The following is a 27,408-nucleotide window of genomic DNA, read 5'->3' on the forward strand; positions in this document are numbered from 1 at the left end:
TGAGGGAAAATAGAACTAGTCTATAGCTCTAATTTCAGATCCACTGATTTCTCTTGGAAAAAGCAAATATTATATTACAAATATGTTTTCCGTTTTTATAATACAATATTATTATTATAATACTGTCAGTTCAATATGGTTTTTGACATATTTGAAACTACATCAAAAATGAAAGTTCTTAAACCTCAAGATTTAAGAAGGGAAAACAATTTTAATATCCCTTTATAATAAAAGAGAAAAATATATTAATTAGATGAACTTAAATCTAAAGAACATTTTGTTATTTGCTGAGAGATATTCTGGGGTAATAACATAGAACCCAGTTCTAAGGATTCCAATGAAGTCTTGTGTTTTCCTGTAGGAAGAATTTATATGTGCAAAAACACACAAGCACAAACATACATATGCAAATATATCCCAGAGAAACGCCATAGGTGGTAACTTTTAAAGCTCATTTAATTACGAAATAGAAATACTGGAAAAACAACTTTGTTGTGTTGTGCTAAGATCAGGATATAGGTACTACAGATAATTTCTCTATATATAGATGTGTGTGGTGACTTTAGACTGACATTTTTATTTACCTTCTGAGAAAGATGCTACATAAGAGATATTTTCCTAGATGTGAGTCAAGACCACTTTTGCTGGGTGCATCTAGCTATAGCTTGGTTTACTAACAAAAGTGAGACAAAACTGAGTTTGTTTGTTTGTTTGTTTATTTTCCTCTCCAAATCTTCAAGAGTCTGATTCAGGTGTCCTTCTGGATGGTCTGTAAGAAGAGAACCAATCACTGACACATATATAATTACTGAAAAAATACCATTTTTTCTATCGATGGAACACAACTATTATGTGAAATTCTGCCAAAAACCATTCCCATGCAACTGGCTAGAAAATTTCCTTCTTTATTCAACTAGCAATTCTTTCTACATGGACGTCATGGAAGAACCAATTCTATTCATGATGTAAACAAGTTCTTTCTCTCTTTCTTTTTTTCTTAACAGTTCCTTAGTTTGAGAAGGATAAATATTTAAGGGGGAAAAATGTAGTGAACCAGCTCAGTGAAAGAAACAAGACAGGTTTATGGACATAGTATACAATTATATTTATGTAGATTTGGAAGGAAACTCAATCAGGAGGGACCCTTCTTTTTTGGTTTATTTTCATTATGACCTGCCTGGTTTTGGAAGTCCTAAAAGTTCCAATGCCTGTCACAATTTATTTTTATAATATACAATTATATTATTTTGCTTAATCTTATTTGTATGAAGGTGCTCTTAATCCATTGTTCAAAATTAAAAAAAAAATTAAAATGTAGAAAAATTAAAATGTAGAAAATGCAGTATGATGTAGACTGTGGATGCAAAATCATATTATGTATAATTTTATATTCAGATCTTCTTAATAATATCTTCATCAGCTCTCTGATAACAAATATTATTGAGAAACATTATTTTAATGGCATAGCAAAAATTATAATGATGATAATAATAACCAGCATTTAGTAATAATAATAAAAACTTATTTGTTGCCACGCTTGGACCTAAGTATTTTATATTTTATATAGTCTGTTCCCATATAAAAGTTTGTTTGTATTTTAATTGAAGCATTGCATAACTGTTGGGAGTTTTGATCACTTGAGCCAGACAGCTAGAATTTATGTCCTAGAACTTCCAAAAAGGTTAATTTACCTGTTTGGAATTCAGTTTTCTCAGATTAGATAGAGATTAGACAGAGAAGTGTTGTTGTGAGTATTAAGTAAGTTAACATATTTAAATCTCTTAGAAGAGTACCAAGGACATAGTAATTACTCACTAAAAGTAATTGTGATTCTTTTTTTTTGTCATAATAAATAAAGCACACTAGTGCTCAATGAAGAATTTTAGTACACATTTTATTAATACTTTAAACAAAGTACTGAAAGTGAAATCACTGGAACATACATTTTAAACATTCGCATGACTTTTGATTTATACTGTTAAAATTCTTCCCCAAATTTCTGCTCTAATAATTTCCATTCAGTGTAGAGAAATCATATTGGCGTTTTCTTTTGTCAGAATCATTGGATTCTATGTAATTTCAAATTCAAAAACCAATATTTTAAAAATAGTCTATTGGCAATTTTATATTCTGCTTATTTTTCTAGTGAAGGCCTAGTGATTTGGCCATCAATTTGAATAAATATTTCATCTTCAGGCCATTATACTTTGTTGGTTTATTATAATATTTTTCACATTGTATTTTGACTTATATTAATGTCGTGTGTGTAGAATGACTAACAGAAAGTTTTGGGGTATTTTGTAGTCAAATTTATTAACATTAACATTATGATTTTTAAAATTCTGTTCCTAGAAATGAAATTATAACACATTCCATATAAATATGGTTAGATTATATATATATATGTGTATATATATATATCATATTGTACATATTATATGTATATATAATATTTATCGCATGATATATATATCATATATCTCACATATATATATCACATATATATCGTGTATATATATATATAACATGAAAATGCAATATACTTATGTAGTGTGTGTGTGTGACTATATCAAAAATATCATTTAGAGTGCTATATTCTCTTCAATATTCTGCAATATTCAGTAGCAACACAGTATAGATAAAAATAAGCTCCAAAATTATATCTCACATATAAAACAGCAAAATATAGAAAAATCTCACTTTAACATATTCCAATCAAAACAGGAGCCTATAAAACATTCTTATAAAAAAAAAAGAGCAGATTATTTCTGAAAGCATTATAATTTTCGAGTTTTTTTGTGCCTGAACCTATTTAGATTAATCCAGTAAGAATTACAGTTTTGTTAAAGTGCAGGCTTTCTTATGTGAGTCAATTGTTGCCTTTGTTTTGGTCAAATTCTGTAGATTATTTCCTCTGGATTAAAGAGATGTACTAACATGAGTGAATTAAATACTTGGATATAAAGGATCATTGTATGCTAAAAAACAATAAATATAGTGCATTTTTTGGTATATCTAAATTTTGCCTTGTAAACATAACAAGGAAACAAAGAAATAAAATGTTCTTGTTTTTCATGGAGCACAAGAACAATTTAGCTGGGCCAAAGCACTGTTTCTCTGCCTCTGTAAACCTATTAGATGCTTCATTCAAGTGCATAATTATTATTTATTAAAACTTAGGCATCAAGAATAGTTCTACTTAGTTTAGTTGACCAATTTAAGTTGTTTGTTTTGTTTCTTGCTCCTTTTCTTACTGATGTATACTTGACATAATATATTAATTTCAGGTGTACACCGCAGTGATTTCACCATTCTATTCATTTTGCTATCTCACCATAGATGGACCTAGGGGATATTATGCTAAGTGAAAGAAGTCAGACAGACAAATACCATATGATTTTACTTCTACACAGAATCTAAAATAAAGATTAAACTGGCGGGTTTTGCTCTTGTTTTTGCTGTTGTCTTTTGTTTGTTTTTCACCAAAGAATTAAGCCATCACCTTGACTTAGGTAAAGTAAATGCCTCCTATTAGATGGAAACATCTGCTACAATGCCCATGCTGGAGTTCAGACCTTATTCAACAGTGTTTGAAATCTTAAAACTTTTCTTCTCTTTTTCTTAAAACTGCAAAACCAGAAGACACCGGCCTGATATCTTAGTAATGTGTCAGTGAGAAATTATATCAAACCTCACCCATGACATATTTGCTACCTCAAAAGGATGCTAATATTGGAAAGTTAAGGCACTATAAACAGTTCCCAGTGAACTGTTATATCAACCAGGGTGCAGATATTTGGCACTGACATTTCATTGGCTCCTTAAATTATATCAAGAGACTGCTAACCATTCTGCATATCAAGAAGCAGAAAAATTTGAAAAAAGTTATTGTATGACAGCTTTGTATTGGACTATAAAGCAAAAATACAATCCATGATAGAGGAGAAGTCTTTTAAATATACACCACAGGTCTTGGGAATCTTTGCATTAAAAAAGTCAATATTAAATACTACATGAAAAATAAGAACTTGAGGGCATTGGAAATTGTAGGTATCTCTGATGTTTAATTTTAAATCCTAAATGAAAAGTTCAATTGCTTAAAATATTTTGTTATTTTTCTGAATAAATAATGAGTATGGATATATCATAACTAAGAATTATACACATTGTTCATATTTGATATTTTAATATTACATGCTTATAATTTCTAAAGATATATTTTGACTCTTAAAACAAACTCACATTAGGGGAATTATTTTTTCTTATTCATGAATCATGCCTTAATCTGTTATAGATATTTAGAAAAAAGAAAGAAAAGGAATAGAAAATGATAACTCAGTAGAAAATAAAATGTCTCTGTTAAGCATATTCCCCAACAATTTTTTCATTTTCCTCAAATTAGTGATATGTAGAAATATTATTAGGGGGATGACATTTCTGCATCAATAGAGATTATAACTCAATGCCTATAAAAGCATATCTTCAAGTTATCTATCCCACCATGAGCAAGGGGCTCTATGCTATTTCATAGGTGCTACATATCATGTCACTTTTTTTTTTTTGAGTAATAAAATATTTCCTGTTTAAAAAAAGAACCCATAACCAAATTAAAAATGCCTGGACATGAAATCATTCATAATATATTTTGAAGTCAGTATGTCGTAATGAACTGATGTATTCTTTGGTCAGACTCTGCATTTCATAGAAACGAGATTTTTTGAAAAAGATGTAAATGTAGATCAACTTCTAAACACACCCTCTGCCAAATACTCTGCATGATTATATTCAGCTATTTGTACATTTGGTTGATAATATTTGAAAACCTGTTGCATACCAGGCATGTATTATAAAATGAAATAATATACTTTCACATACGATGATATACTATAACTTTATAGATGACTCTGATCTTTACTTGGTAATACATAGATATCACTCTTACTCCAACTCCTACAACTTAAATCATAAGCACTCACTTAACTACTTTGCTAAGGAATTTTATCAATTTCAACTTTTCTTTCATTACTACCCAAAACTAATCAACTAACTTAAATATATTAAGCATATAAATATATTAAATACATATTTTTAAGAAAGAGTCTCATTTACACCTAACGCACTAACACTCCTTAAGGTTATAGTTTGAAACAGTAAGTATAATAAACACAATGATTATAATGTAAATGACTTTTACAATAGGAAATAGTGAGAGGCAGTGCCTGGGTGGCTCAGTCAGTTAAGTACCTAACTCTTAATTTCAGCTCAGGTCATGATCTCAGGGTCTTGAGATCAAGCCCCACATCTGGCTCCAGGCTCCCGGGGAGACTCTGATTGAGATTCTCTCTCCTTCTCCCTCTACCCTTCCCTCCCATTCTCTCTCTCTCAAATAGTAAATAAATACATCATTTTAAAAAAGGAATAGTGAGAGATGGGCCAGTGGTGTATGCCTTTTATTTGACAGAGAAAGAGAGCGAGAGAGGGAACACAAATAGGGGAATGAGGGAGGGAGAAGCAGGCTTCTCGCCAAGCATGGAGCCCAGTGTTGGGCTCAACCCCAAGAGCCAAAGGCAGACCCTTAATGACTGAGCCACCCAGGTACCCCTATTATTGAGAACTGTTGTGAACACTGCCTACTTTTTCATCCTCAAATTAAAAAGTCAGAATTAGAACTATGAAATATATAAAATAAAGCAGCAAAAGCTTAATAGAATTTTCAAGTATTATGGCTTCAAAAATGGGTAAATAATGTACAACTCCAGGAGTGAACTCTTAGGTAAACTGTTGACTTCAGTGATAATGATGTGTCAGTTTAAGTTCATCAGTTGTGACAAATGTCCCATTCTGGAGATTGAGGCTGATAATGGGAGAGGTTAGACAGGTGTGTGGGCACCAGGTATATTAGAAATATCTTTATCTTCTCCATTTCTCTGTGAACCTAAAACCCTAAATAAGTAGTATTTTTTTAATGGATAAATATAATGTAACAATAGCTTTGTGGAAAAAAAATCATCTTATTTTCTCTCTTCATTGAGATTTCTATTTACATTCAGTATAAAATTATTTTAATCAAAATTTTCACAAAGTTTGCTAATATCTCAGGATTATTTCCATAGGTAATTATGTATGTTTAACAAAATCAACCTAAGAAAATGCAGATTTCATAACCTACTGTATATTCTTTATTCATGAATCACTAAAATATGTAAATGCAAACTGATACCCAACACAGTAATAGGTAGTGATTTTGTCTTTGAATAGAATACTGTTTCTGTCTTAAAAATAAAAATAATGTGAAAAATTACCAGAAAGCTCATATATGACATGGAACTTCAATTCCTTTACATTGAAATATGACATTGCTGAATAAACCAAAAAACCTGTCAGTTGCCTTTCTTTGAAATATAGATTGCATAAGGAAATGAAAGCATCACTTACACTGAATAAAATTTCTGTCCAAAATTCTCTGAGGCAGAGAGATGTAATTCCACTCAGTCCATGAATTATGATACGGGAGGGGGCAAGGAAATGATGGGAAATCTGAGATCAATCTTCAGGAAGATAAAATTGAACAGAATCTATTAATAAACAAAATTAACTACTTTGCTTTCTAGTATGTATTCCCAATCATGTCATTGTAGAATTGCATTTTATCTTTGTTCCACAGAACTTCAGAAAGTGGCTCAGTGTTTTTCAACACTCCACTATGACATGATAAAATTTAAATAATCACAAAAAGTTTATTCAAATTTCCATCACATGAATATGAGGCAGGCAGGGTAGGTTCAATTAGCCTTATTTTACTGATGATGCAACCAAGAAATAAGAAGTTTAAATATCTCAGTGTAAGCTGCATGGCAGGGAAGTGAAGTGCTAAGGCTAGAGACTCAGTATTTATTCTATGATCTTTAAAATGCCCCTTTAATTCTAAATTTTATAAAGGCAACTGACATTTACAGAGGACTTAATGACAATCCTCAAAGTGCACTAGGTTGCTTGCATTTGCTAAGCTATTTCTATTTCACAAATGTCTTGTGTTCATGAGAAGACTGAGGGCAGCTACTAATGCTAGTTGGTGCTAAATTTAATGTGCTGGTAGTGTTTAATGGGCAGTTGGAACAAACATTCTTAACAAGGTCAAAACATTCTAAAAAAAAAAAGCATAAATTCTAAGAAGAAAAAAAATTGAATATGCCAATAATCTTAATGTAAAAATAAATAGTAATACAAAGTTAAGGCAATAAAGTATAGATTCCAAAAAAAAAATACCTTTTAATTCATGTTGTGAGGTATAAACACGTTTGGTTTCAGTTTCTCTTTCCTTTCCATCCTACCTACCTTTTCCTGATTTTCTCTTCATGACGGATTAGCCTTTCTAACACTACAATAGCTGAGCACACAGACTGTTATCCCAAATGAGTTGCTTACTCCAAGTAGGAATTTAATAATAAAGGGGTAAAATGAGGTTTTGAAAATAGTAAGCATTATTGAACTCAAAATTTAATTGATGAAGTTATTATTTTTTTAAAGATTTTATTTATTTGTTTGACAGAGATACCACAAGAAAGGGAACAGAGCAGGGGAGCAGCAGGAGGGAGAGAAGCAGACCCCCAGCCGAGCAGGGAACCCAATATGGGGCTCGATTCCAGGACCCTGAGATCATGACCAAAGCCAAAGGCAGACACTTAACGACTGAGCCACCCAGGGGCCCCTTGATTAATTTATTAAATAGCTTTTTATTCAAACCATTATGCTCAACACTACAGGAGTGCATAATACATGGTAATATGTGGGATTTTCCTCTAACAGAGTCTCTTAAATATAAATGTAAGTGTAATTGTTAGTTTTTTTTTTTTTTTTTTTTTAGATTTTATTTATTTATTTGACAGAGAGAAATCACAAGTAGATGGAGAGGCAGGCAGAGAGAGAGAGAAGCAGGCTCCCTGCTGAGCAGAGAGCCCGATGCGGGACTCGATCCCAGGACCCTGAGATCATGACCTGAGCCGAAGGCAGCGGCTTAACCCACTGAGCCACCCAGGCGCCCCTAATTGTTAGTTTTCACTTCTAAATTTATTCTGTGATTATTTCCCTATTCCATCCTGATTTTTTTTTTATTTCCCTTATTTCTTTCTATAATCTTTTAGTGATTTCCTTTTATGATGTTCTGTCAAAGATAATGTATCAAAACACACACCAAGGCAGGTGCTGGGATCCACTCTTCTTGCTGTCTGTCAAGACAAACTTCATATCTAAGTTCCTTTTGCTTATTAAAAGTGCCACCTACTAACATGGAGTGGCCAACCCTTTTCCCTGGCCTCTCCCTGCCCTCTGAGTATGGGGGTCAAATTCATATTATACCTTCAGCACCTGTAGTGTGTGCACACCAACAATTGGTGATCCATCCAGGAGACTTGGGAAAGGAGCATCTGTGGAGGAAATTCTGAGCTGGCCATCAGCTTCTGTGTGGGGAAGGGTGGCCCACATGTTAGATGCTTGTGGAAGACTGTGACTATAGGGATGCTCCAAAAAATATCAGTCTTCTAATATGCTTTTTGGAGGATTTGCACCTAGCACACCCGCAAGAAGGAGAACTCATGGTTGCTACCATGGGCTGGTCTCTACTGTGGACAATTCTGCTGGCCACCAATACCCAAGTACAGGTTGATGCATGGAGTAGAAAATTAAAAAGATGAACTGAGATTAGAGAAGAATGAATGGGTGTCCGTTAACCTGCAGGCCTCAGGGCTGGCACACAAGGTGGGAGAACAGGTTAAAAATTAGGGACCTTAGCATACTGATTTGCAAAGTTAGGAAGGCAAAAACCATGGCAGATCAAGGTCCAAGTACTTGTGACTCAGCCTAACGGGGACACTAAGATTTGAAATCCCTGGGAGAGTGATAAGTATGAAAAGGAGGAAGTCATGGAGATTAACAGTGACATAAACAAAACGTCCCATACTAACTGTCCCTAATGCAAAGGAAGACGAAAGTAGAGCAACAACAACTCCAGCAGGACAGCCCCCAGTTCTGGAAATAACCCTACTAAGAGAATTACTCCCATTAAGGTTACTGACATAGATGCTAAATTACACCAAAAGGCCAAAAGGGGGAGTGTCTAGGCTAGGTTAGTACAACTATGGGATACAGGAGGTGATGCATTTCTCTGACTAGGAGGAAGGAAAAAAAAAAAAGGAACATCACCACCAAACACCCTGCCATTCAGCAGTGCCTACATGATGCTCAAGAAGTTCAAGGTACTCACTCCCTTATATACTGGATTATTTTATCCTACAGGAAACCTTTATCTAATGAGGAGATCTCTCTAGGGTATAGAATCCTGACATTCTAAAAGGGAGATGCATCAAGTTCCTAGGGAACTGGGAATGAGATAGATCATCCACACTCTTGACTTTGAAGGCCCTGATCAGGCCACATTCAGTGCAGGAATGAACACTAAGAAACTCTGTTTTACCCTTAACACCTGGTAGGAAAACACTGATATCCATGCTGAACCTAGTTTTGAGACAGGATATTTATGATATTAGGAAATCCATTGATCTGGAGGAAGCTGACAAATCCCAGGAACAACTAAGAGCTGTGGGAAAACCTGGAGATAAAAGGGAATCTTGGAAAGCCAAAAGGTGATCTCCACAGGGTGTGAAGGGTCCAGTAAAAATAACCTGGAAGCAAATGTGTTATGACCCCAATGCTACAGAATCCAGGCTGAAGGGGAGATAGAAGGACTACCCAATACTGCTTTGGTTAGTAGAAATCCTTAAAACATGAATAACAGTTCAGACCTGCCTCATCTGCCTCTACCCTCCCTCAGGCCTCACTTGCTCCAACAGAGGTCTCAGGGATACAGTCCTATAGAGGTGGCTGTTTCTCATATCTCAGCTATAGGATGCAGATGAAATATCATCTCCAGGTGAGGGCCACTGAGAGGACTGGAAGCATCATGTTGAGCTCACTATTTGTTGTTCCCCTGAAAACAAGCAAGGTTACAGCTCTGGTAGACAATGGAAATGAATGTACTCTAATACATGGTAATCTTCAGAAGTTTCCAGGCACTCTCAGTGCCATCTATGGCTATGGAAGACAGTTATGTTTAGGCGGTTTCTTTTGACCTTGCATATTGGGCATTCTCTACACTTACCTCAACCTGCCCCTTCTGGAGCATGAGGTTTTATCTCTCCAATACCAAAGAACATATCAGGCATTGATATCTTATAAGGTCAAACTCTGAAAGCTTTTCTCAGTGAAATTCACCTCCATGTTAGAAGAGAAATACCAACTGGGAATTTATAATCCTGTCCCCCTGGGAAGAATGATCATTCTTAGCCAGCAGCATGCCTGAGGGGCATAATGAGAAATTATCCAAGAACTCTACCTAGTAGATGTGTATGCCCTTCCCATAGTGCTTTCAATATCCAACATGGTCTGAGTAAAGTAACAAAGTCAGATGGCTCACGAGGGAAGATAGTGGGTTATCAGGAACTAAATAAGGTATTATCCCCCATTGATGAAGTTATTTCCAACATTGCCACCATCTTAGATATCTTCTCTGTGGTCCTAGGTATATGCAATGTTTTTTTTTTTTTTCAGTATATTTCTTGTCATTGAATCACAAAGTTTATTTGCCTTCACATGGGAGGAACAACAATGTACCCTTCAAGTTCTCCCCTAAGATTACCTGCACAGCCTTACCATATGTCATGGATGATAGCCCAGATTTGCCCCTGTTTTCCTTTCCAGCACTAGTAAAAGGGACAAATTATCCTGATGATATAATGCTAACATATAAAATTTGCTTCTTCTGCAGGAAATGCTACAGGCTTGGCTGAAGCATCTGGAAAGGAGAGCAAAAACCCCAAGGAAAATTTAAGACCTAGGCACCCTTGTAAGGTTTTGGAAAGTCATCCTGTTGGGTAAAGCCCATATGTCCCAGGCACTATGATGGCTAAGATGCAAGCTTGACCATCCCCTAAAAATATGAAAGAGATGCAGCTTTTGTAGGGATTTGAGAGTTTTGGAGGTCTTTTGCTCTTCATCTGGAATAGTGCCTCCTTTCCTTATAACACCTGGTAATAAAAGGATACATATGAGAATGGGGGTCAGAGAAACAAGTCTCTGAGAAGGCAAAAATTCTAGCATAATAGATTAAAGTTCTGGGCATCTGCCAAATAGGGCACCATTTGAGTCAGATGTGTCTATGACTCCAGAAGATGTGGTTTGGATCAGATGGCAGATCTTCTTCCTTCTGACAGAAGGAGAGTCTCAATTTGGAAGGGGGCAAAAAACTGATATACTCCCATAGAGCAATAGCTCCTGGCAATGTATGCAGCACTCCTCTAGGGAAAGCTTCTCACTAAGGAGCAATGTATTATGGTAAGAACCTCCCTGACTATCAAAGGGTGGGTTGATGCTATGTTTCATCAAGCCACCTCTGTCATGGCTCAAAATTCCATTAAGTTCCATGCTTATTTGCAGCAGAAGATCATCCTGTCTACCAGCTCAATGTTTAGACATATGGATGCTACTAGGTCTTGTGGAGTACAGATTCTCCACGTACCCTTGCCCCTTTTCCTGTGGTGGCCTCTGCATCCTGCAAAGAAGACGATGGGGGAAATTCCCATGGATGCCTATATACAGATAAGTTTAGTAGAGGAAATCTTTCCAAATGAACCATGGTTGCTATTTAGCCCATTGTTAAAACCATCTGGATGAAAGCAGGAAGAAACCGTAGGAGGCAGGAGGCTAAGCTCATAGTCTGGCTAGTAATTACTGGAGGCCTGGACATTATCCCTTTGTATTGATGATTGGGCTGTTCTGAAAGTTATGGCTGTACTGTGGAAGTGGAAGGAAGAATGACAATGAATAAGCCTTTAAAGGGTCAGGAGTGTGAAAAGATATTTGGATCCATTTGCAAGAACCTGAGGCAGTCATCATTATTTTCCAAGTCTCAAGCTCATAAGGCACTGACATGCCCTGGCAATGAAGAGGTTGATGGCTTAGCTAGGGTACAAGCAAATGACCCTTTTGTAAGTATAGAAGATTGGGTGCATAGGAAGAATGGCCACCACAATGTCTGAATGGAATGTCCTATTGCCAAGAATGCTGGGTTGCCCTTGAGGTAGAATGACTTGCTTAATGCAATAACAATAGCATGACCTGTGTATTCTAAACAGTACTGAAGACAGTTACCAAAGGAATCTGAGGCCATCCACCAAAATTCCAGAGTGGAAAGGATTAGCATATTGATTATATTGGCCTCTTCCCTCTGAATGAGGGTTCTAAACTTGCCTTGGGTTGTGTGGACACTGTACCTGGCCTAATCCAAGGCTTCACTTTCCACTACACAAATCAGGCTGCCACCATTAGGGGATTAGAAAAGCTGAGTACCATGTATTGATAGCCTCATCAATTAGACTGTCATTGGCATGTTGCATTTCAAAAATCAACACATGCAAGACTGAGCAATAGAACAGAACAATGAACGGAGATTCCATCTCCTCTATAATTGACAAGCAACGGGATTGGTAGTAAGAAAAATGGAATATTAATACAACAGATTAAATTATTAATAAGTAAAACCACCTTGGCTGGATTGACTAAAGTACTGTCCCAGATTTTAATATATTTGAATGATCAACCACTTGGCCTGTTGTCCATATGCCAGACTGAGGACACTGCCAAAGCACCCAATACTATAAAGGAATGAGAGTTGTGGGAAACAGCCATTGTCCTGATCACCATTGATTAAGATGTAATGTTGGTTCCCATTACAACTGCGAAATAAATTATCTATTGGAATATGCAATGGGACATCACCCAGGAAGGGAGGGTTACTTCACACCCCTGGATGAAGGGGAACTACTCAGTGTCTACTGGGATCTATTTATCTTGCTTCAGTCTGGACCTGTCAAATGCACAACACATGACATGGAACATGCACCATCAAAAGAGGAGAGAAGATGAGAATCTTCATCTGTCACATCCTACCTCCAGTCCATCTCCTCATGTCTGACAGTGCTGCTTTCCCTGGCCAGCATGCATAGTATCATTTCTAATAGCTGCCAAGGCCAGGTGGACATGTACCTGTTTTCTGTTGGTATGATCACTTGACTGGTGTCTTTGTTTTCTCGGTCGGCCTGGAGGATGTTCTAGTACACATAAAAGCCCTGACTAGATTCACTCAGCAAGCCCTGAATAATAGCCAACAAAGCTGCTCCTTACCGAGCACCAAAATGTCTCTGATAAGAAAACCTGTCTTTTAAAATAGAATAGCCCTTGACATCATTATGCTGAAAGGAGGCACCTGTGCCATTATCCAAATAGAATGCTGTGTGTTCATACCTGATGAGTCTGCTAATGTGCCATATTCATTAAGAAATATGAAGACATAAGTAAATACCATGAGTGATTCAACCTACAGATTAGAGGATGCCCCAGCTAAAGGATAGCTGCAAAAGGACCCCCTTTCATACCAGTGTACTACTCAGGGCCCACTGTGGAAGAAGAAGAGGTACGTGATATTGTATGAGGGGATAATGAGGGGTGGTGTTGGGGAGGTCATCAAAAAAGTTGTGACAGCCATTTGGCCCATGAGAGGACTCTGGACAATCAGAGGCTGTTTATCCTCTCTCTTGACCTTGGAAATGGGTCACCTGCATGATACCTGTGACTGAACCTAGTTAAGGCTTCTATATAGACTTTATTTGGCAGATGAATTGCCACCCAAGTTAGGCTTCATATGTTCCCTTTGCTTATTAAAACTGCCACCTACCAGGGTGGCTGGGCTAAGCATCTGCCTTAATTTCAGGTCATCATCCTGGACTCCCTGGACTGAGCCCCATATTGGGCTCCCTGCTGAACAAGGAGTCTGCTTCTCCCTCTTCTCACCTTGCTTGTGCTCCCTCTCTCTCTCTGAAATATAAATAAAATCTTAAAAACAAAAACAAAGAACTGCTACCCACCAACCTGTAGTAGCCTGCCTCTTTTTTTTTTTTTTTTTTGACCCTTCTCAGATTATATCTGAGAAGGTCCTGAGGAGCTTGCAAACTAGCAATTAGTTCAAATGAAATACTTTATAAATAAAGGCGCAGTGTTTTTATTTCTAATTGTATCTCAATCTTGAGGAAACTCTTTTTTACAAAATTGTTAAAAATATGTCGATTTTTCTTTGATATGAACTGAAGTATTGAAGGAAATTATTTCATATGGGATATAAAATTTTAAATAAATAAAACATGATTATTTAAACTCGGTTATGAGAAATTTATGTTTTTTTAAATATATATAACAAGCAATTTGATTTTGATATATTAAAATGTATTTTAATGTAATTAAAGATGTGTAAGAGTTTTTACAATATCATCTGTTTATGAATAAGAATATATAAATATAGGCATTATTTTAAACATTAATAAAAAAGAAAGGATATTTCCTAATATCTGTGAAGTAGCATATGGGCATCCAATGCTTGTTTTTATTTTGTTTGGATATCAAAATGTTTGCTTTGTTTTCCTTTTGAATATACGTCTGGACAAGATTTCTCAGAGGTGTATTGCAAGTCTGCACTTCTTGCTATAGAGATAGGGAACCTGAAAGAATCCATAAAAATATGCTTTTTGATAAAACAAAACAACCCTCTTCCTTTTGTTTTGTTTTGTTTTGTTTTTGTTTTTTGCTCATTTTCCTACTTATATTCTCGCTAGGACTTGCACCCCCACATTACACATGCCTTGAAGTATGTCCTCCCTGTAAAAGTCAAGGAATTAATGGTTTCTTTCAAGTCTTCCAGCACAATGGATAACATCTAAGCAAGGAGTGGGCAAGAGTGACTAGACAGAGCCATCATGTGTATATTCCAGGCCACCGGCACTAAGCATTCGATGCCAAGCACCCCCTGCTCCAAGGAATCCGTGACTTAAAAAGGACACCTGGACCTTTGTCCTTGTTCCAAGTGATTTATGGATGCTTGAGAGAATACATATACCAGACCAAAATCCTCAATAAAAACCCTGACCCTAATCAAAGAGGAGACTCTCTGAGACTCCCAGACACTCAGTCTATACCTGCACTCTCTTTATACCCTCAATAAACTCTGCTCTCACTTCCTGCTGGCTCATGTTTGATTTCTATCTTGCACATAACCAAGGACCCTCTTGGTTAGTCCTGTTAGATGCCCTCTGTGTTCTCAGACCCAGTCTACCTGTATCACTGCTAAATCCTCTTTCTAGAGCCATTCCATTCTTTCACTTCTACTTTGCTACATAATCATGTCATCCAACAAGTTCAAAGTTGATGTACAGAATGAGAGGTATTATATATATGGATATTTGTCTATTTATAACAGAAAAATCTCAGGAAGAAATCCTTGAGATTTTGGAGCAAAGGGGCGCCAGGTGGTTCAGTGGGTTAAGCCTTTGCTTTCGGCTCAGGTCATGATCTCAGGGTCCTGGGATCAAGCCCCACATCAGACTCTCTGCTCAACAGGGAGCCTGCTTCCCCCACCCCTCTACCTGCCTCTTTGCCTACTTGTGATCTCTCTCTCTCTCTGTCAAATAAATAAATAAATAAATTCTTAAAAAAAAAAAAAAAAGATTTTGGAGAAAAGCCAAGACTATAAGTACTGTATCCACTCAAAATGTATTGGTGGTTAAAATTCCATAAACCAAAGATTGTATGACACATAGTTCTATCACAGGTTAATTAACAATTCTCCAACTAAACCCAAATATAAAATAAGACATATGGAGGACATAGGAACAAACCTGTCAGATAAATAATAGTTAGAAACAAATACTGAATAGCCTACCTGATCACAGGACGTTGTCACTAAGATCCCTTCTTCTTTGGGTTTATAAAATACAGTTTTGCAAAGAGGAGAGAACTTTCATTAGTAGCAATTCAAGACACTGGTGTATTCCTTTCAGATTTATTTACTAAAATTTGCTTTTGAAGAAGTGGTTGAATTTCATAGCCATACGTAAAATGGCTGTGTAGTCCATAATGTAGAATCCAAAACCAGTTCATTAAGCTCCAGGACTCTAGGGAAGGAAGCTTTTCTGGTATTGTGAGGTAGCTCAGCTGGCACCTGGTTCTCTTCAAAGATAGAACTGAGGCCAGGGATTAGAAGGTAGCTTTGGAAAACATGATAGGAGATTAGGTTCTGGTGCCAGCATTTGGTTCTCACAACAGACTATCTGCCTGTCTGAGTCTAGCACTCACTCCAGGATTAGTTTTGCTCCAGGAATTCTTTGTCCCTTCACTTCACTAAATGTGGTCACATCCGAGTGATAGGAATTAAAACTGTCACCTATCAGGTGAAACTGTTACTGAACTAACATGAGTTCACTGCCTGGTGAGTCACAGACAGAAATTATACTATATGGAGTTGTTCACACAAAGTAAACTTAATTTTCAACAAAAATTATGAGGAATAATTCCAATACTGTGACTCCCCAGTCAAACGTAAATGAGGTTTCTTGTTTTGTTTTGTTTTGTTTTTCTTTGGCTTGTTTGTTTTTAGAGTTAGAATGAGTATTTAGATAGATAAAGGAGCCTTGTTATTATATGTTGAGGTAGCATAAGTTTGCACATACATCTCAAGAAAACATACCTGTACCTATGTTTTGTGTTTGTAAATGAGGTCTGTGCTTCTCCCAGGGTGGAGATTTTAACATTATAGTAAAGTAAGGGTAACCAATGGTCACTCTGTGGGTCACTCCATAGTCCATCTGCACAGGTGAGTGAGTGGGTAGTTTAACTCAGACTGGTCTGGCCTATCTTGCCCAGGTGGAATTCTTTGTCAGGGCCATTGTTATTTCTGGGAGGATAGTTTGGTTTGGTTTCCATCTTGGGATTCTATGCCCATACAGTCTTTTGCCTGAGTCAGAAGATAGGCTGGCAAGAAGAGTGTAAGGAAAAATGTGGGACTAAGGTGGGTGGGCACAAGAGTGTGAGCAGTAAATGTCACGTATTGGGGTATAGCTGGTGACAAAGCTAACTAAAACTTCTACCTCTTAAACTATAGTACTTGGCACATATCAGAGAGCTTGAGTAATAGAGAAACATGTTAAAGAAAGACAGCAAAATTTCATTATCTTGAAGACAGGTGTCAATCTATCTGACCTCACTACACACAACATTAACTCAGGCCTGGCTTGTCCCAGTTCTCTTACTGGAGATTAATTAACTCTTTCCACAACTCCCTTCACCAATACATGATTAAAAAAAAAAAAAAGATTCTAGCTTTGCCACAAAAATTAACATGCCCTACTTTCTTTGATAGAAGTACACAATTTAGTGAACTTACTACTATCAGTTTCTGCCCTATAGATCTGCCTTATAGTTACTGGGTACACATTCATTAGCAAAAGCATCCTTTGCTTCCGGCATCTTATCTCCACTCCCCTCCCCCAATCTCCATTAAAGCATTTTTTTTTTTTTTTTAATTTTGAGTTGCCATTCTTGAGGAGGAAGGCATTTTCCCCTGCCCAAGGTTCTTCTAGCTAGGGTAAGAATTAAACTTATATGAGAAAGATTAATATGAGAAAATAAAATTTAGTATAATAGTTACGGGAAATCCACACAAACATGGAATTCTGAAGACAGTCATCATGAGGCTCAAATGACTTCTGAACTAAGGAGAGGAGTAAGGGTCTGAGGATACAAACAAGAGGAAGGCTATTAGCAGGAAAGTGGGAGATGTTTGGAAAACAGAGCTTTCCCTGTTATGTAGATAAGTTTTTTAGGAAAAAGAAATCTCTGTGTCAGTAATTATTCCTGGTACAGTCTCTCCTTTCCAATGTAGATTTAGGTAATTGAGGGGGAGTTAAAGAGATTTTCCTCAATCTGCTAGGTTTTGATCGCTTTCAGCTCAAAAATTCTTTATGCAAAGTTCATCCATTTTAGGGTGTCCTGCCCTTACCTTCTACCCCATGCGCAGGATGTGAAATCAATTAAGTTGGTCACTATATAGATTTGAAGTGAATAGAAAAGAAAATAAAAGAATATAACACACAGTTAGTCTAAGCACTGTTTCCTTTGCTATTCTTATAATTATATGCCTGTATTCTAGGTTCTGGTGTTAAATCGTTTTCTTGATGTTAATATAAGCCAAAAAAAAAAAAAAAAAAAAAAAAAAAGCTTAAAATCACTAATCTGAAATCTAAAAAAAATCTGTCTGCTTTTCTTATTCTCTAAAACATTTGTGATCAGTTTTCAGTGAAAATCCCTCATTCTATTATCCACTCTAATCTCTGCAAAATTCCTCAGTCATTACTGTAGTATTCAGTTCAAGCTGCAATGCTATTATTTTTCTCAGTGAGCCCAGGCTTTCAGTGTGGAAATACACAAAAACCTGTCTTGGTACCTCCTACTACTTAATCACAGTGAATTATTGGGGAGGAAGAATTTCCTCTGCTCTTCAAAGTGCTTCTAGCTAGACTAAGAATCGAATTGACAAGAGAAAATTAACAGGAGAATATCATATTTAATTTTGTACAAGTGGGGAATCCATACAGATGTGAAGTTCCAAGAACAGAGAGGTGTTATGATGCTTGTATGGGCTAAGGAGAGAGACATAGTCCAAGGATACAAAGAAGGGAAGATCATCAGCAAGAGGGTGAGAGAGACATTTGGAAAACAAGATTTGCTTTATTACACAGATAAATTTCTTAGTTTAAGAGGAATCTATGATAACAGGAATCTGTGATTCCTGGCATAGGCAGGAATTTGAGGGAGAGGTAAAGGACTTTTCCTAAATCTGTTGGGTTTTGGAGGTTTTAAAAACAAAACTATCTTTAGGTCAGTTTGGTTCATCTTAGGGCTGCCTGTCCTTTGCCCCTACAAAATAAAAGTCTCACTTCCTTCTCTGAATCACACTTCTTTTCCCTAATTATTACTATTTTTTTCTTTTGAGAAGAATAAGGTGGGAGGGATTATGTACCACTCTCTGTAAGGAATCTCCTCAGTATCTGCTTCACAATATTTCCTGTGGTAATTTCCTAAAGAAATTCCCATATATAAGCATAGTACTAGCTTTTGCTTAAAGCATTTTTTTTTTACACTTCATGTGCATATATTGGTAGCAGATAAGTAAGAGTTATGGTTTAAAATAATCCACCTACCCCACCCTGGGCCCCCCAAGCAGAAATGGCAAGACAAAGGTGTAACAGAAAGGGTTTGGAAGAAACATTTGGGTGTGAAGACATGGTAAAGAAGGCAAATGGAAATACAAGGTGAGATTGTAATGAGAAACTGAAGTGTCCCTGATGAATATGGATTCAAAAATTCTCAATAAAATACTAGCAAACTGAAACCAACAATACATTAAAAAAATCATTTACCATGGTCAAGTAGGATTTATTTCTGGGTTGCTGTGGTGGCTTAATATTTCCAAATCCAACAAGATGATCCATCACATTAATAAAAGAAAGGGTAAAAATGATAGGATCATTTTAATAGATACAAAAAAAAAAAACCCACTTGACACAATATAGCATCCATTTACAATAAAAACTGTTAACAAAATAGGTTTTCAGGGAACATACCTCAACATAACAAAGGTCATATAATAAACATACCTCCACATAATAAAGGCCATAATAAAGGCCATGCCTGTGGATTCCTTGTATGCACAAAATTAAATAGCCATATATTCACAACTAATATCATCCTCAATGGGGAAAAACTGAGAGCTTTTTCTCTAAGGTCAGGAGCAAGACAATCTCACCATTATTATTTAACATAGTACTGGAAGTCCCAACAACAGCAGGCAAATAAAAATAAATAAAAGGCATCCGAATATTCAAGGAAGAGGTACAACTTTCACTCTTTGCAGATGACATGATAATATCCATAGGAAACACAAAAGACTGCACCAAAAAATTGCTGGAACTGATACAGTAAAGTTTCAGAATACAAAATCAGTGTACAGAAATCTGTTGCATTTCTATACATAATGATAAAACAACACAAAGAGAAATCAAGGAATCAATCCCACTTACAATTGCTCCCAAGATAATATGATACCTAGGAAAAACCTAATTAAAGAGGTGACAGACTTGTACTTTGAAAACTATAAAACACTGATAAAAGAGATTAAAGAGGATGCAAAGAAATGCAAATACATTCAATGCTTAGGGATTAAAAGAATAAATATTGTTAAAATGTCTATATTATCCAAAACAATCTACACATTTAATGCAATCCCCATTAAAATAACAACAACATTATTCACAGAGCTAGAGCAAACAATCCTAAAATTTGTATAGAGCTGCAAAAGACCCCAAATAGCCAAAGGATTCTTGAAAAAGAAAGGCAAAGCTGAAATTCTAATTGCAGACTTCAAGCTATATCACAAAGCTCTAGTGATCAAGCAGTATGGTACTGGCCCCCAAATGGACATATTTTTAGGTCAGTGGAACAGAATAGAAAACTCAGAAACAGACCCACAACTATATGGTCAACTAAATTTTTATTTATTTATTTATTTTTTAATTTACTTGACAGAGAGAAAGAAACAGACAGAGAAAGAGCAAAAGCAGGGGAAGGGCTGGCAGGGGGAGAGGGATAAACAGGTGCCCCATTGAGCAGGAAGCCTGATATGGAGCTTGATCCCAGGGTTCTGGGATCATAACCTGAGCTGAAGGCGAGCACCCCTAGGATCAACTAATGTTTGACAAAGCAGGAAAGAATATCCCATGAGAAAAAGACAGTTTCTTTAATAAAATGATGTTGGGAAAACTGGACAGCAACATGCCGAAGAATGAAATTGGACCACTTTCTTACACCATATACAAAAATAAACTCAAAATGGATAAAAGATCTAAATGTTAGACAGGAAACCATCAAAATCCTAGAGGATAACACAGGCAGTATAAACTCTTTAACATTTACAATAGAGTGTTCTTTCTAGATAAGTCTCTTGAAGAACAGGAAACAAAAACAAAATAAACTATTGGGACTTTATCAAAATAAAATCTTTTACACAGCAAAGGAAACAATCAATCAACAAAACCAAAAGGCAAGCTTTAGGTTGCCCTAGGGAATGGGAGAAGATATTTGCAAATGACATATCTGATAAAGGTTTAGTATCCAAAATATGTAAAGACCTTATAAAATTCTACACCCCCAAAAAGAATAGTTAAAAAATGGACAGAAGACATAATTAGACATTCTTCTGAAGAAGATATACAGATGGGGGGCACCTGGGTGGCTCAGTGGGTTAAAGCCTCTGCCATTGGCTCAGGTCATGATCCCAGGGTCCTGGGATCGAGCCCCGCATCGGGCTCTCTGCTCAGCAGGAAGTCTGCTTCCTCCTCTCTCTCTCTGCCTGCTTCTCTGCCTACTTGTGATCTCTGTCTGTCAAATAAATAAATAAAATCTTAAAAAAAAATGAAGATATACAGATGGCCAACAGACACATGAAAAGATGTTCAACATCACTTATCATTAGGGAAATTCATATCAAAACTACAATGAGATGTCACCTCACAGCTGTCAGAATGGCTAAAATCAATAACATAAGAAACAATAGATGTTGGCGAGGATGTGAGGAAATGGGAACCCTCTTGCACAATTGATGGGAATGCAAACTGGTGCGACTCTGGAAAACTGTATGTAGTGTCTTCAAAAAATTAAAAAATAGAACTACCCTATGATCCAGCAATTGCGCTACAAGGTATTTGCCCACATAATACAAAAATACTAATTCAGAGAGATAAATGCACACTGACGTTTACATGATTAGACGTTTTTCTGAAACCTAACCCTAACCCTAACCAACTTGTTCCTCAAGTTTTATTACTTGGCATTACTTACGATAATGAAATTATGGAAACAACCTAAATGTCCAACAACTGATGAATGGATTAAGAAGTGGTATACATGTGTACCATGGAATATTACTTACCCATAGGAAGAATGAAATCTTGTTATTTGCAAAGATATGGATGGGGAATCATAATAGAGAATATTGTGCTAAGTGAAATAAATCAGAGAAAGATAAATACTATATGATTTCACTAATATACAGAATTTGAAAAATAAAATAATCATAGGAGGTAAAAAAGGGAGAGAGAGGCAAACCGAGAAACAGAATCTTAACTACAGAGAACAAACTGATGGTTATCAGAGGGGACATTGTGGGGGGAGCAATCAGTAAATTAGGTGATGGGGATTAAGGAGGACACTTGCTATGATGAGCACCAGGTGTTGTATGGAAGTGCTGAATCCCTCTATTGTACACCTGAAACTAATATTATACTGTATGTTAACTGGACTTTAAGTAAAATCTTAAAACAAACAAAAAAAAAACAACAAAAGAAAATTTATGTGTACTTGGAAAAAAAAAATTGAAGTGAAAAAGTACAGTCCTGACCATAACTAAAGGATGGATGACATTCTTTCAAGAAAATTAGGAATCCAGGGGCATTTGAGTGAGTCAGTTAAGCATCCAGCTCTCGATTTTGGCTCAGGCCTTGATCTCAGGGCTGTGAGATGAAGCCATCCCTTCAGCCTCATGCTGAGTGTGGAGACTGCTTAAGATTCTCTCTGTCCCTCTCCTTCTGTCCCTCCCCACCCCTGAGTTCTCTCTCTCTCCCCCCTGCAAATACATACATACATATACACTTACATATGTACACAAATAAGGAAAAAAAGGAATCCATGTATGAGATGAGTTAAATACAGGTCTCTCGCATTGAAAAATCATGTTCTCAGAACATTTTATAGACAGATTTCAGTAAGTGCAATGCTGAACTTTCAATTGGTAACTCTACGCTTATTTGAAAAGAAGCAATTTAATGTGATGTTTTACATCAGAAGAACAAAATTTTTTTTAAAAAAGGAACCAAAACAAATGCAATATTCGCCCATTATTATCTCCACTATGCATTTTCTAATTTAGATTTCACCTACTTAATCTAACAGTATCATTAATTTAAAATAAATTTAGGCAGTTATAAGTTCTATATCAATTTCAAATCACATTTTTTTCTGCTGAGTTAAAAAAAGGCAAACAGAAACAGTGAAAAGAAGAGTATGAAAAAAAAAAAAAAACAGTGAAAATCTCTCTGGTATTTGTCAGCTTGGCATTCAGTAATCCTTAGGGGAAACTTGACTTCTGAATTCAACTTAATAGAAAAGCCCCTATGAACCCTGTCATGGGAATAACTATTACAGAATTTGACACAAGTGTAGACAAGCAGGATCATTGTAGCAGAAATACCTATAGCAATAAACCAAAATTTTTCTTGACATAAGAAATCTAAGTTTGGTGATTATCAATTAGGCAGCTAGAGAAAGCTGATGGGACAGTAAAACTAATTCTACCGGGGAGGTGGAAGTAATGGAAAACTTCCCATTTTTGGTGAACAATTTGAAACATATGTAAAAGCAATTATTATTATTAGACTATTCGAATCATTATTTCAGCTTACTTCAATAATCATTTGTGTGATTAAAATGGATAGTAAGTTGGAAAAACAATCAATATATTCATTTTAAATATTTAGAAGCATGACATTATCTGGATAATGCATTGTGAAACAATAAATAATAATGTTTTACAATAATTTTAAGCAATGTTAAAGTAAAGATAACATGCATAGAATCTATAGATTGTTCAATAATTCATTTTTTAAAATACTAAAGATTTTATTTAAATTCCAGTTAACATGAAGTTAGTATTACCCTTAGGTGTACTATGTAGTGATTCTACACTTCCTTATAACACCAGGTGCTCATCACAAGTGCACTCCTTTTTTTTTTTTTTTCAAGATTTTTATTTATTTGACAGAGAAAGAGAGATCACAAGTAGGCATAGAAGCAAGCAAATAGAGAGGGGGAAGCAAGCTTCCCGCTAAGCAGACAGCTTGATGTGGGACTCGATCCCAGAACCCTGAGATCATGACCTGAGCCAAGGTCAGAGGCTTAACCCATTGAGCCATTCAGGCACCCCTCAAATAACTCTTTTACATGAAGAAATTAAAGTATTGAATATGTTTGTCTGGCATATAAATAGGCAATGATCAGACTATCAATTCCCCTGATACCTAAAATATGGAAAACAACATCATGCTGAAATTTATTTTGACAAGATAAATTGTTTACTTGTAAGAGAAAAAAATCCACTTAATTTTTCATACTATAGGCAATTAAAACAAATTTCTAGAATTAGAAACTTATACTCATTAAAAACTAACAGGTCTGAGTTTTTATTCTACATGTAAGCTAACGAATTTCTCAATCCCAGGTTCATAGATGCCGTTAGAAGACACGAGACGTTGGGAGCTGGGATCAAAGAAAAAAAAAAGTTTTATTACTTACAGCAATGGCAGAAGGTACAAAATCAGCAATTTCTTAAATGATACCACTATGTAGATACCCAGTATCTACATAGTGAACCAAGATGACCAAGTAACAATATATTATTGAAAAGGTAGGAAAAAAATTGTCCACTTCTGCTCACAAGTCATGGGAAACTGTGAAGACCCATGGAGAACGGTCTACCAACAACACTTGTATTTTATTCACTAGTATATTAATCATGTTGAATAAATAATAAAAACAGAACTTTTGCCTTTCATAAGTCCACTTCTAGAAATTTACTATTTCTTTACTTTGCCTGTGTTACACCATTGATCTTAATTTTTTTTCATTATCACTCTACTTCCTGGGTGTCTTTTAGGACATTTTTATTAACATAGAATTCATCAAATTTTAATACCACAGTTATGCTGTACATCTGCTTAGGTATTATATATATTTGTGCTTTCTACCTAAAGAAAGTAAGATATTTTACACCACAAAAACCAATTTTGCTGCCTTGTGGGTGATATTACTTGAGAATGCACATGTTACACTAATAAAAATAGCTGATCATATTGTGTTGCACTAAAAAAAGTTAATAATGATCAGGAAATTTCCATTTAATTCTATGTAAATTCTAATCCTTATCCAAAGAATTATGTTATTCATGAGGAACTTCTATAAAGTTAATAAAGAAAATATATTATTTCACTGATTCTTGACAATAACTGTTTCAGTTAGAGAATATTATTGCCATTGTCATTGTTTCACAGATGAAGAAACTAAGGTATAGACAAATTCCATATATTCCATTTCCCCATCCCTAGGAAGTAGATAAGTAAGAAATAGGATGTAACCCAAAAGGCTGTGCAGATCCCCTAATTCTTAAATTATATAATTGATCATGCAAATGTAATCTTTAGATTTTTTTCACACCCAAGTTAAATCTCAATCTGATATAGCTGCAAACAAACATATTTTATTCATATAAAAATTATTTTAGAGTAGCTAAAATGGCAAATAATAGCATACAAAGAGTAAGAGTGAAAGAGCAAAAGCAAAAGAGAAGCAAAAGTCAAGCCTTACTGGTTTTTATTTCAGATTATTTTTTCAATTTACTTAACATACCATATCATACTGTATTCTTCTTATCCCTTAGAAGGGAATCTTTTTGATATAGTTTTCTCTAGCTTCCTTTATGCTATTTATATGTCTTTCTCAAAGAATTTACCCTTCTTTGCAAATACTGTCATTATTTCTTGAACAAGATTTACTCTGTGCCTTTTTTAACCTTAAAATATTATCAAGAATAAAATTCTGAATAAATAATACTACATACCATGAAAAAGAGAGATACCTCTTTTACTATGATCAGTTAGCAAACATATAATTTAGTACATGTCTTTTAAAATATTTGATAGTTTTAATGCTAAATTCAACATTTCATAATTTTATATTTTTCCAAATATTTCAATATCTTTGTTTTTAAATATTAACACATAAAAATGAATATAGTCAACATGAACATTTAGAGATTAGCAATAATTTTTCTACCTATAATTATCTGAATGCTAAAATAAATAGAAATCCATATTATCAAGACATTATTATATGAGGAAAATAGCCCAGGAAAGCATTTCCTCTCCCCTACCTCAGATGTACACACAAGTTTTTCACACATCCCTAATAATGATTGTTTATTCTTTTCTTCCAGCTTGATTTTTTTTTTTTTTTAAGAAATAAGAGAAGAGGCATAAAAGAAACAGTTTAAACAAAGAATCAGCATAGGAAAAGATGAAAAAGCCATGGAGAAAAATCTGACAGGAACTACTGTTAAAAAGTGTCTAAGCTGTCAGAGCTGACAGTGTTGAGAATCCCTACAGAGTACTGCATCCTCAGGAAAGTCTAATAAAGGTGATGGCGCTGGGCTTATCAGGATGGTTGTGCTTTTCCCCATGGCTATAAGCCTAGTTAATGCACCTTTTTAAAGTGTGCATTAACTTCCTTTTATTAAATTGTGAAAGGTATTGTACATATAAAATAAGGAATACAGAGTATATGTGTAGGGAGAGAACACAAATAAATACTCATTGACTCTTTACTCAGCTGAGGAAATAGAGTATCATCAATATCTTTAAAGTCCTTTATGTTTATAAGACCCTTATAAAGTAATACATCTGGAAGATTACTTTGGAAAAAGAGTCATAGCATTTATTAACTTAACTCTATCTCATTCTATTATTTACCTAAAAATTCCAACGTCACAGGTTTGTAGTAAGTTAGTATAAATAAATCTTTAAAATGTACTGCAAATCCTTTGATAGATGGGAGGTAATAATTCCATAAAGTCTTAGATGGAGACTGAAATGGCATGGAGTTACTATGGCATTGGTCCACATTTTGTATATAAAATATAGATCTTGCTTAAACAAAAGAGATACTACCGTTAGACCCTACAGTCATCGCTCTCATGACATCATATTTAGTAAAAGAAGGATTTGCAGATAGTGAGTCAGGTCCTTCAAAGTCAAGAATACAGACAACAGCCTAGTGTCAATTGTTGAGACTGCACACAAGCAATTTTGGATTCCAGAAACTCGAAACTGGCTGTCCTGTGGAGATAATAAATGTTTTCCAGTTCAGAGACTGTTTTAGAGATACTGCTACTCTGTAAGCAGAGAAAAATCATTCTCCATAAAAGGAAGAAACTATGCCCAATTCATTAAATCTAATGTAGAAGAATATGGTATTCTGGAGTATGTGTAGAGATCCACACACACACTAAGAAGAGAAAGTGATGTAAAAGAAGCAAAGACTGGATTGATGCAGCTGAGAGTCAAGGAATGCTTAAGAAGTTGCCAGAAACAAGAACATATTCTCCCTTTGAGCCTCCAGATCTAGTGTGGTCCTGCCAACACCTTGATTTTGGCCTATTTATCCTGATTTCTAACTTCTGGTCTCCAGAACTATGATGGAACATGCTTCTACTGTTTTGAATCCATCCATTTGGTGATAATTTGTTAAAGCAGCCACAAGAAATGAAAGCACATATAGATCCAGACGAATGGCAGAAATGTGTGCTGCTTTCAC

Source organism: Mustela lutreola, chromosome 1 (assembly GCF_030435805.1).
Source record: "Mustela lutreola isolate mMusLut2 chromosome 1, mMusLut2.pri, whole genome shotgun sequence".
NCBI lineage: Eukaryota > Metazoa > Chordata > Mammalia > Carnivora > Mustelidae > Mustela > Mustela lutreola.